At 45.7% G+C, this 10,559-nt stretch overlaps 1 pseudogene; it reads right to left on the bottom strand.

Moving 5' to 3' along the window:
• Positions 1-6,019: 6,019 nt before the first annotated feature.
• On the bottom strand, positions 6,020-9,451 carry LOC139559562 (uncharacterized; annotated as a pseudogene).
• Between the last annotated feature and the right edge of the window lie 1,108 nt (positions 9,452-10,559).

Genomic DNA, 10,559 nt, shown 5'->3' on the forward strand with positions numbered 1-10,559 from the left:
ACTACCTGAACCCAGTGTTTGTGCTCCGTCTGGTGACAGTTTTAAAAGCAGGTAGAATGCAGTGGAGAATGTAATGACTACCTGAACCCAGTGTTTGTGCTCCGTCTGGTGACAGTTGAAAAACAAGAGGCCCCCATCACCAACGGCGGCAGCAAACGCAAACTGATACCTGTGAAACTCATACAGTTGTTGTATTTCCTTCTATGCTTCTCAGTCAGGAGGTAATATACTGTATGTTCATTTGGTTTCAGCACTTTTATGAGGGCTGGATGGAGCTCTGGTAATTTAATGTCCAGTCCAAGATACAGTGCCTTCCGTATTTAATGGGACAGTGAAGCATATTTTCTTATTTTGGCTATGGGGTTAAAGTGCAGACTGTCAGCTTTAATCCATATCAAGTGAACCGTTTAGAAATTACAGCACTTGTAAATAGTCCCCCCATTTTAGGAACCCTAAAAGTATTAATTTGTATGTGTATTAAAATAGTAAAAAGTGAAGTATTTGGTCCCATATTCCTAGCATGCAATGACTACATCAAGCGTGTCATTACATTTGCTTTTGCTGTTTTTTTTTTTTGTGTTTCAGATTATTTTGTGCCCAATAGAAATGAATGGTAAATAATGTGTTGTGTCAAATAATGTATCACTCATCATTATTCACGATTCATTCAGTAATATCTGTAATCGTGGTAGCATCCACATTAATGTAGAAGTGTTTAGAAACATATTCTATTGTTATTTACTATAAAGGTGACTCAACACATTATTTACCATTCATTTCTATTGGGCACAAAATAATCTGAAACACAACCAAAACAAACAGCAAATGCATCCAACAAATTTGTAGTCACAAGCTTGATGAGGTCATTGCGTGGTATGAATATGGGAACATATACTTACTACTTTAATACACACTTTTGGTACCCTAAAATGGGAGGACTACATACAAGAAGTGCAGTAATTTAACTGTCACCCTATATGAATGAAAATACCCTCAAATTAAAGCTGACAGTCTGCACTTTAACACATTGCCATTGTCTGATTTCAAATCCAAACTTTGAGTATAGAGACAAAATAATAAAAAATGCTTCACTGTCCCAATAATTACAGAGGGTACTGTCTAAGAAAAGCCCTGAAGTAAGTGTAAATAATGAGTCCATGGCTGAGTGGAAATACATATTATGTCTTGTACATCTGAGTCTTTATATAATGTTTCAGTCAGCTTTCCGTCATAGAGAAGACCTGTCATGATATTGATACTCATTCTGACGTCCTGGATACATCTACAATAGCCTTACCACACCCCTGGATTCCACTGCTGGATTCAGGAGATGACCAGCACTGAGTATTCTTACCTCTAAAATGTTGAACATGTTTGCTAATATGACATACATTTCAGACAGCAATGACTTTTTACTGTGTTTTCACACATGATCAGAACCACTGTGATATATCGGTTATGTTGTTGTGTAGTTAGGGTATTAATTAATGTTTCCATAAGAAAATGGGAGCTTGTTTCATTTTTTTTTATTTGGAACTAAAATTTAAAAAAACTAACCAGAGGGTTTGAGGTTGACCGGTTTTAGAAAAGCTATGAAAACAACATTAAATACACTCAGGAGAGACTATGTTCACAAAACACTGGAAATGGACAATGTACAACCACAGAAAACATACCAACATTCTGACACAAACTTAGATTAGACCGTCTTCAAGTATAAACGCTACCCCTATTCTACAAACACAATACAGACATGTTTTCCTACAGACAAACGTAGTATTAAATGCGCAACTTTCACGGGACCATAAAACCTAGAGGGACTCATGTTGGGTTTCCCACAGCCAGGATATCACAGCCAGTAAAATTATATACCATCAGGCACTGTAATTGAGCAAATCTGATTAACTATTGCAGGTCTGGAACTTCCTGTTGATAAGACACTAGCCGTCCTGCTTTACATTTTACATTTAACATTTAAGTCATTTAGCAGACGCTCTTATCCAGAGCGACTTACAAATTGGTGCATTCACCTTATGACATCCAGTGGAACAGCCACTTTACAATAGTGCATCTAAATCTTTTAAGGGGGGGGGGGGGGGTGAGAAGGATTACTTTATCCTATCCTAGGTATTCCTTAAAGAGGTGGGGTTTCAGGTGTCTCCGGAAGGTGGTGATTGACTCCGCTGTCCTGGCGTCGTGAGGGAGTTTGTTCCACCATTGGGGGGCCAGAGCAGCGAACAGTTTTGACTGGGCTGAGCGGGAACTGTACTTCCTCAGTGGTAGGGAGGCGAGCAGGCCAGAGGTGGATGAACGCAGTGCCCTTGTTTGGGTGTAGGGCCTGATCAGAGCCTGGAGGTACTGAGGTGCCGTTCCCCTCACAGCTCCGTAGGCAAGCACCATAGTCTTGTAGCGGATGCGAGCTTCAACTGGAAGCCAGTGGAGAGAGCGGAGGAGCGGGGTGACGTGAGAGAACTTGGGAAGGTTGAACACCAGACGGGCTGCGGCGTTCTGGATGAGTTGTAGGGGTTTAATGGCACAGGCAGGGAGCCCAGCCAACAGCGAGTTGCAGTAATCCAGACGGGAGATGACAAGTGCCTGGATTAGGACCTGCGCCGCTTCCTGTGTGAGGCAGGGTCGTACTCTGCGGATGTTGTAGAGCATGAACCTACAGGAACGGGCCACCGCCTTGATGTTAGTTGAGAACGACAGGGTGTTGTCCAGGATCACGCCAAGGTTCTTAGCGCTCTGGGAGGAGGACACAATGGAGTTGTCAACCGTGATGGCGAGATCATGGAACGGGCAGTCCTTCCTCGGGAGGAAGAGCAGCTCCGTCTTGCCGAGGTTCAGCTTGAGGTGGTGATCCGTCATCCACACTGATATGTCTGCCAGACATGCAGAGATGCGATTCGCCACCTGGTCATCAGAAGGGGGAAAGGAGAAGATTAGTTGTGTGTCGTCTGCATAGCAATGATAGGAGAGACCATGTGAGGTTATGACAGAGCCAAGTGACTTGGTGTATAGCGAGAATAGGAGAGGGCCTAGAACAGAGCCCTGGGGGACACCAGTGGTGAGAGCACGTGGTGAGGAGACAGATTCTCGCCACGCCACCTGGTAGGAGCGACCTGTCAGGTAGGACGCAATCCAAGCGTGGGCCGCGCCGGAGATGCCCAACTCGGAGAGGGTGGAGAGGAGGATCTGATGGTTCACAGTATCGAAGGCAGCCGATAGGTCTAGAAGGATGAGAGCAGAGGAGAGAGAGTTAGCTTTAGCAGTGCGGAGCGCCTCCGTGATACAGAGAAGAGCAGTCTCAGTTGAATGACTAGTCTTGAAACCTGACTGATTTGGATCAAGAAGGTCATTCTGAGAGAGATAGCGGGAGAGCTGGCCAAGGACGGCACGTTCAAGAGTTTTGGAGAGAAAAGAAAGAAGGGATACTGGTCTGTAGTTGTTGACATCGGAGGGATCGAGTGTAGGTCTTTTCAGAAGGGGTGCAACTCTCGCTCTCTTGAAGACGGAAGGGACGTAGCCAGCGGTCAGGGATGAGTTGATGAGCGAGGTGAGGTAAGGGAGAAGGTCTCCGGAAATGGTCTGGAGAAGAGAGGAGGGGATAGGGTCAAGCGGGCAGGTTGTTGGGCGGCCGGCCGTCACAAGACGCGAGATTTCATCTGGAGAGAGAGGGGAGAAAGAGGTCAGAGCACAGGGTAGGGCAGTGTGAGCAGAACCAGCGGTGTCGTTTGACTTAGCAAACGAGGATCGGATGTCGTCGACCTTCTTTTCAAAATGGTTGACGAAGTCATCTGCAGAGAGGGAGGAGGGGGGGGGGGGGGGGGGGAGGAGGATTCAGGAGGGAGGAGAAGGTGGCAAAGAGCTTCCTAGGGTTAGAGGCAGATGCTTGGAATTTAGAGTGGTAGAAAGTGGCTTTAGCAGCAGAGACAGAAGAGGAAAATGTAGAGAGGAGGGAGTGAAAGGATGCCAGGTCCGCAGGGAGGCGAGTTTTCCTCCATTTCCGCTCGGCTGCCCGGAGCCCTGTTCTGTGAGCTCGCAATGAGTCGTCGAGCCACGGAGCAGGAGGGGAGGACCGAGCCGGCCTGGAGGATAGGGGACATAGAGAGTCAAAGGATGCAGAAAGGGAGGAGAGGAGGGTTGAGGAGGCAGAATCAGGAGATAGGTTGGAGAAGGTTTGAGCAGAGGGAAGAGATGATAGGATGGAAGAGGAGAGAGTAGCGGGGGAGAGAGAGCGAAGGTTGGGACGGCGCGATACCATCCGAGTAGGGGCAGTGTGGGAAGTGTTGGATGAGAGCGAGAGGGAAAAGGATACAAGGTAGTGGTCGGAGACTTGGAGGGGAGTTGCAATGAGGTTAGTGGAAGAACAGCATCTAGTAAAGATGAGGTCGAGCGTATTGCCTGCCTTGTGAGTAGGGGGGGAAGGTGAGAGGGTGAGGTCAAAAGAGGAGAGGAGTGGAAAGAAGGAGGCAGAGAGGAATGAGTCAAAGGTAGACGTGGGGAGGTTAAAGTCGCCCAGAACTGTGAGAGGTGAGCCGTCCTCAGGAAAGGAGCTTATCAAGGCATCAAGCTCATTGATGAACTCTCCGAGGGAACCTGGAGGGCGATAAATGATAAGGATGTTAAGCTTGAAAGGGCTGGTAACTGTGACAGCATGGAATTCAAAGGAGGCGATAGACAGATGGGTAAGGGGAGAAAGAGAGAATGACCACTTGGGCGAGATGAGGATCCCGGTGCCACCACCCCGCTGACCAGAAGCTCTCGGGGTGTGCGAGAACACGTGGGCGGACGAAGAGAGAGCAGTAGGAGTAGCAGTGTTATCTGTGGTGATCCATGTTTCCGTCAGTGCCAAGAAGTCGAGGGACTGGAGGGATGCATAGGCTGAGATGAACTCTGCCTTGTTGGCCGCAGATCGGCAGTTCCAGAGGCTACCGGAGACCTGGAACTCCACGTGGGTCGTGCGCGCTGGGACCACCAGATTAGGGTGGCCGCGGCCACGCGGTGTGGAGCGTTTGTATGGTCTGTGCAGAGAGGAGAGAACAGGGATAGACAGACACATAGTTGACAGGCTACAGAAGCTTAGCTTCAGAAAGTTAAGCTTACGTAGCAAGAATCTTATTGACTAAAATGATTAAGATGATACAGTACTGCTGAAATAGGCTAGCTGGCAGTGGCTGCGTTGTTGACTTTGTAGGCTAGCTGGCAGTGGCTGCGTTGTTGACACTACACTAATCAAGTCGTTCCGTTGAGTGTAATAGTTTCTACAGTGCTGCTATTCGGGGGCTAGCTGGCTAGCTAGCAGTGTTGATTACGTTACGTTGCGTTAAAAGAACGACAATAGCTGGCTAGCTAACCTAGAAAATCGCTCTAGACTACACAATTATCTTTGATACAAAGACGGCTATGTAGCTAGCTATGTAGCTAGCTACGATCAAACAAATCAAACCGTTGTACTGTAATGAAATGAAATGAAAATGTGATACTACCTGTGGAGCGAAGCGGAATGCGACCGGGTTGTTGAGTGCGGAAGTTCTATTCGGTAGACGTTGGCTAGCTGTTGGCTAGCTAGCAGTGTCTCCTACGTTAAGGACGACAAATAGCTGGCTAGCTACCCTCGGTAAATTAAGATAATCACTCTAAAACTACACACTCTAAACTACACAATTATCTTGGATACGAAGACAGCAAAGACAACTATGTAGCTAGCTAACACTACACTAATCAAGTCGTTCAGTTGAGTGTAATAGTTTCTACAGTGCTGCTATTCGGTAGACGGTGGACGTTTGCTAGCTGGCTAGCTGCTGGGCAGATAGCAGTGTAGACTTCGTTAGGACGACGAAATACGATAATTACGCAATTATCTTTGATACAAAGACGGCTATGTAGCTAGCTAAGAAGAAATTGCTAAGATTAGACAAATCAAACCGTTGTACTATAATGAGATGTAATGAAAAGTTATACTACCTGCGGACCAAAGTGCGAATGCGACCGCTCGCTCCAACCCGGAAGGTTGGACCATGGGAGATATTTTAGCACCTTGGGAGGACCATGAGAGTGAGTGTGTGTGTGTGTGTGTGTGTGTGTGTGTGTGTGTGTGTGTGTGTGTGTGTGTGTGTGTCAAACATCAACTTGTCTCACTTTCTTCCAGTTCTAGCGATCTAGCGTCTAGTTGACATTTGTGTGACGTGTTTTTTTAAATGTACTTCTTCCTGTACTGGCCCATGGCCATGTAACTCCTCAGGAAGTCTTCGAACTGTGGGACAGCGTACCCGGGCCCGGCCTTCTGCTGCACCGGCTTCTCCTTGGGCTCCTTGGCCGCTGATTCCATCGCAGCGGGGGAGTCCTCGGCGCGACGAAGGCGGCAGTTGTAGTCGTATTCGGGGTCGCAGTCGGGATCGGGCAATATCACACCGCTCTTGGGCTTGTTGGCCTCGGCGGTGAGGGTAGCGGGGGCGGACATGCCGTTGCAGGTGAAGTCATAGGGGTGGCACTGGGGTACGGCGGTGGTCTTGGATTCGTGGCCGGGTCGCAGGTGGGGTACAGGTGGAAGAAGCCGGAGGGGGCCTTCTTCACCAGTTGGGGCCGGCAGTAGCGGTCCTTGGTGGGATCGCTGCCCAGGGCAGCATAGGACGGGGTGGGTCCAGTAGCGGGCCTGTAGCCGTAGGCGGCACGCAGGTGGTACTGCAGACACTCGGTGTCGTCAGGGTTACAGATACGTAGCAGCTCTGTCTTCTGCTCAGCAGTGAGGAAGGGTTCCAGGACTGGGGCGTAGTAGAACCTTGTGGGGGTCTTCAGAGGGTACGGCAGGAAGGGGGTCAGGACAGGCACTGGGGCGGCTTCGACCGGAGCCGGGGCTGGAATCAGAGGAGGCTTTGGGGCAGCCATCTTAGGGGCCATGGGGAAGAGGCAGTAGGGGTCGATATAAGGGTTGCACATTCCGACTGTGGCGATGGGCGCGGGCATCACCACCTAGGCCTTGGGCTTGCTGGTGGAAAGTATTCAGAACCCTTGACTTTTTCTACATTTTGTTACGCTACAGCCTTATTCTAAAAATCCTCATCAATCTACACACAATAACCCAAAATGACAAAGCAAAAACAGGTTTTTAGACATTTTTTGTCAACCCACGGCCTAACTCACAACTCTTCTACAACCCACGGCCTAACTCACAACTCTTCTTCAACCCACAGCCTAACTCACAACGCTTCTACAACCCACGCCCTAACTCACAACTCTTCTTCAACCCACAGCCTAACTCACAACTCTTCTACAACCCACGGCCTAACTCACAACTCTTCAACAACCCACGGCCTAACTCACAACTCTTCAACAACCCACGGCCTAACTCACAACTCTTCAACAACCCACGGCCGAACTCACAACTCTTCTACAACCCACGGCCTAACTCACAACTCTTCTACTACCCACGGCCTAACTCACAACTCTTCTACAACCCACGGCCTAACTCACAACTCTTCTACTACCCACGGCCTAACTCACAACTCTTCTACAACCCACGGCCTAACCCACAACTCTTCAACAACCCACGGCCTAACTCACAACTCTTCAACAACCCACGGCCTAACTCACAACTCTTCAACAACCCACGGCCGAACTCACAACTCTTCTACAACCCACGGCCTAACTCACAACTCTTCTACTACCCACGGCCTAACTCACAACTCTTCTACTACCCACGGCCTAACTCACAACTTTTCTACAACCCACAGCCTAACTCACAACTTTTCTACAACCCACAGCCTAACTCACAACTCTTCTACAACCCACAGCCTAACTCACAACTCTTCTACAACCCACGGCCTAACTCACAACTCTTCTACAACCCACAGCCTAACTCACAACTCTTCTACAACCCACAGCCTAACTCACAACTCTTCTACAACCCACGGCCTAACTCACAACTCTTCTACAACCCACAGCCTAACTCACAACTCTTCTACAACCCACGGCCTAACTCACAACTCTTCTACAACCCACAGCCTAACTCACAACTCTTCTTCAACCACATGACTTCTTCTCTACTTCCTCCTCTCTCTCCTATTCTCATTAACAGAGCCCCTGTGTGTAACAACCTCCCCTGGCTCTTTCATATATAACTATGGCTACTATCTCCAAATCATGGTGTAGGGCTAATCAGAAGTATTGACTGCCAACTGTGTGTCACTGTGGTCATATCTCCTCTTTATATGGTGTACATGGACGCACACCTGCACAAATACACACGCACACACACACACACACTGGTTATAGTTACAACTCTAGCAAATCTAGGCCCCATCTTGTTTGGGGCATAACTCAATTTCAGTCATCTCAAAAAAGGAAAAACACACTGAATGATCAATGTGACACATTCCAACTTGACATTAAAGCAGAGAGGAAGCAACATTATCTCTATTGCTCTGTCTCTGGTGTGATGTCACAAAGGAATGACCTCTGTTCTACTTCTTCTCTGGGACTGGAATTCCTATGTGGTAACACACCCTGCCAGATAGCTGTATTTCCAGCTTCAAGCATTTCCCATTCGGCTGTATTTTAAGACGACAATTCAATACCAGACAATAATTACTAGAAAATACAACAACCATGATGATTAATTACAAATGTTTTTCATTGTGAGATGCTGCTCGAAACTTAGCATAATAATATCGTAATAACGTAAATCTGAACATTTAGTCTTCACAGAAGAGTGAAATTGATTCCAAATATTCTCTGCTCTATTCATAGTATTTTATCTCAGTTCCTCAAAAGGAAATATTGTTCATTCAACTTTTTCTCAGATTTGACAAAATGCAGGCACCAAAAAATATTGAATTTGGTAGATGACTAAACTGGTTGGTGTCTGAGGCAATGTAAGCATTCTTTAGGAGTCAATAGTCACAACATTTTACTCCAAAATGTAAATAACACCATTTTAAAAAAGATTTAAAAATATACAGTTGTTTTCCAGATAAAGCCACAGAAAGGTATTGTTTATTATACAAGAGGTATCCCCTTTTATGCAAGAAACAGTTATTTTGGCACTCAAAACTTTCAGCACACCACCCAGGTTTCTCTGGTTACTGGTGCCACCGTGTGGAGGAAGCTTTTCATTGTGAAGGTGAGTTTACAGTCTTGATATACCTGGAGACATTTTGGCATTCTGTCTTTACAGTTTTGTTTTGCCAAGCTTGATCTACCTGACCAACTCAAATCACTTCAGAGTAACATCAAACCAAGTAATTTAGCTAATTACTTTGATGTGGGATTGGAGATGTGTACAGTATATGCCCAATATCAATTGAATATAACATGTATTTGATGTTCATCATTGCTTGTAATGTATCATTCATAATGTTGGCCTACATGTCTAACTCAATATGCCAAACAGGCAAATATATATATTTTGGGGGATCATCTTGGGTAACTGCTCTTCTTCCAGTATGGCCATCCTCAATCTCTATGCTTCAGTGCTCTATCTTTGGAAAATACATTTACAGGAAATATCTGAAACAAGGGGTTCTGGAGAAGGCCTTCACCAGGCAGGCACCATATTATTGTTTTCCACTTTATATTTATAAAAATGTAACACCTAAAAAAATATATTTATGTTTGAAAATGACTTTCAACATTCTATTAAGCAACAATGGAATTTGACGTCAGTTGATGAACCATAAAAATAAAAACACAATCTATAGGCCATTACCTAATACCAGAATTATGATGCACCTGCCTATTTACTCATAGAAATATACATATTTTAATATCTCTGAGTATCCACATGCGATAATGATCAATAGGTATGACTTGCACTTTACATTTGCAACATAGTTAGGAGTTAAATTGGTGACTAAATATACTTTGTTGGATAATCACTGTTTAAAGATCCATCATTATCTAATTTACTGGAGTCGTAGTGTAGCTAGCTATTTATTTATAATTTGTTTACTAAAACGACTGTAGCATTTTTGTGTTTTCAACATTGCCAGGTTGTCACGCCCTGGCCGTAGAGAGGCTAGGGTGGGCATTCTAGGTTTTCTGTTTCTATGTTGGTGTGTTTGATTCACAATCGGAGGCAGCTATCTATTGATGTCTCTGATTGGGAATCAGATATAAGTTGTCAGTTTCCTTTTGGGGTTTGTGGGATCTTGTCTTTTGTTTGTTGCATGTAGGCACGACTAGCTTTACGTTTGTGTTCGTTGGTTTTTCCCGGTGTTACATTTTCAAAAATAAAGAGAGAATGTACCATTTTCATCAGCTTGGCAGAGATCCTTCTGTTTGCGACATAGATATGCATCCAGTCATTACACTAGCTGTCTAACCAGTTTAGCAAGGGCTTTGTTAACTTTTGCCTTGCTCAGACTATCAGTTTGAAGTGACCCAAATATCTTTTTACCTGAATTCAAAACATCTCTGAATGTGATACAAATTCAACCTTTTCCCCTAGGTCTTAAAGCCAAAAGGCATGTGCTCAAATAAGATTTGTATCACATTCAGAGATGTTTTGAATTCAGGTAAAAAAAATATTTGGGTCACTTCAAACTGCTAGTCTGAGCAAG

The sequence above is a fragment of the Salvelinus alpinus genome, chromosome 30 (genome assembly GCF_045679555.1).
Source record: "Salvelinus alpinus chromosome 30, SLU_Salpinus.1, whole genome shotgun sequence".
NCBI lineage: Eukaryota > Metazoa > Chordata > Actinopteri > Salmoniformes > Salmonidae > Salvelinus > Salvelinus alpinus.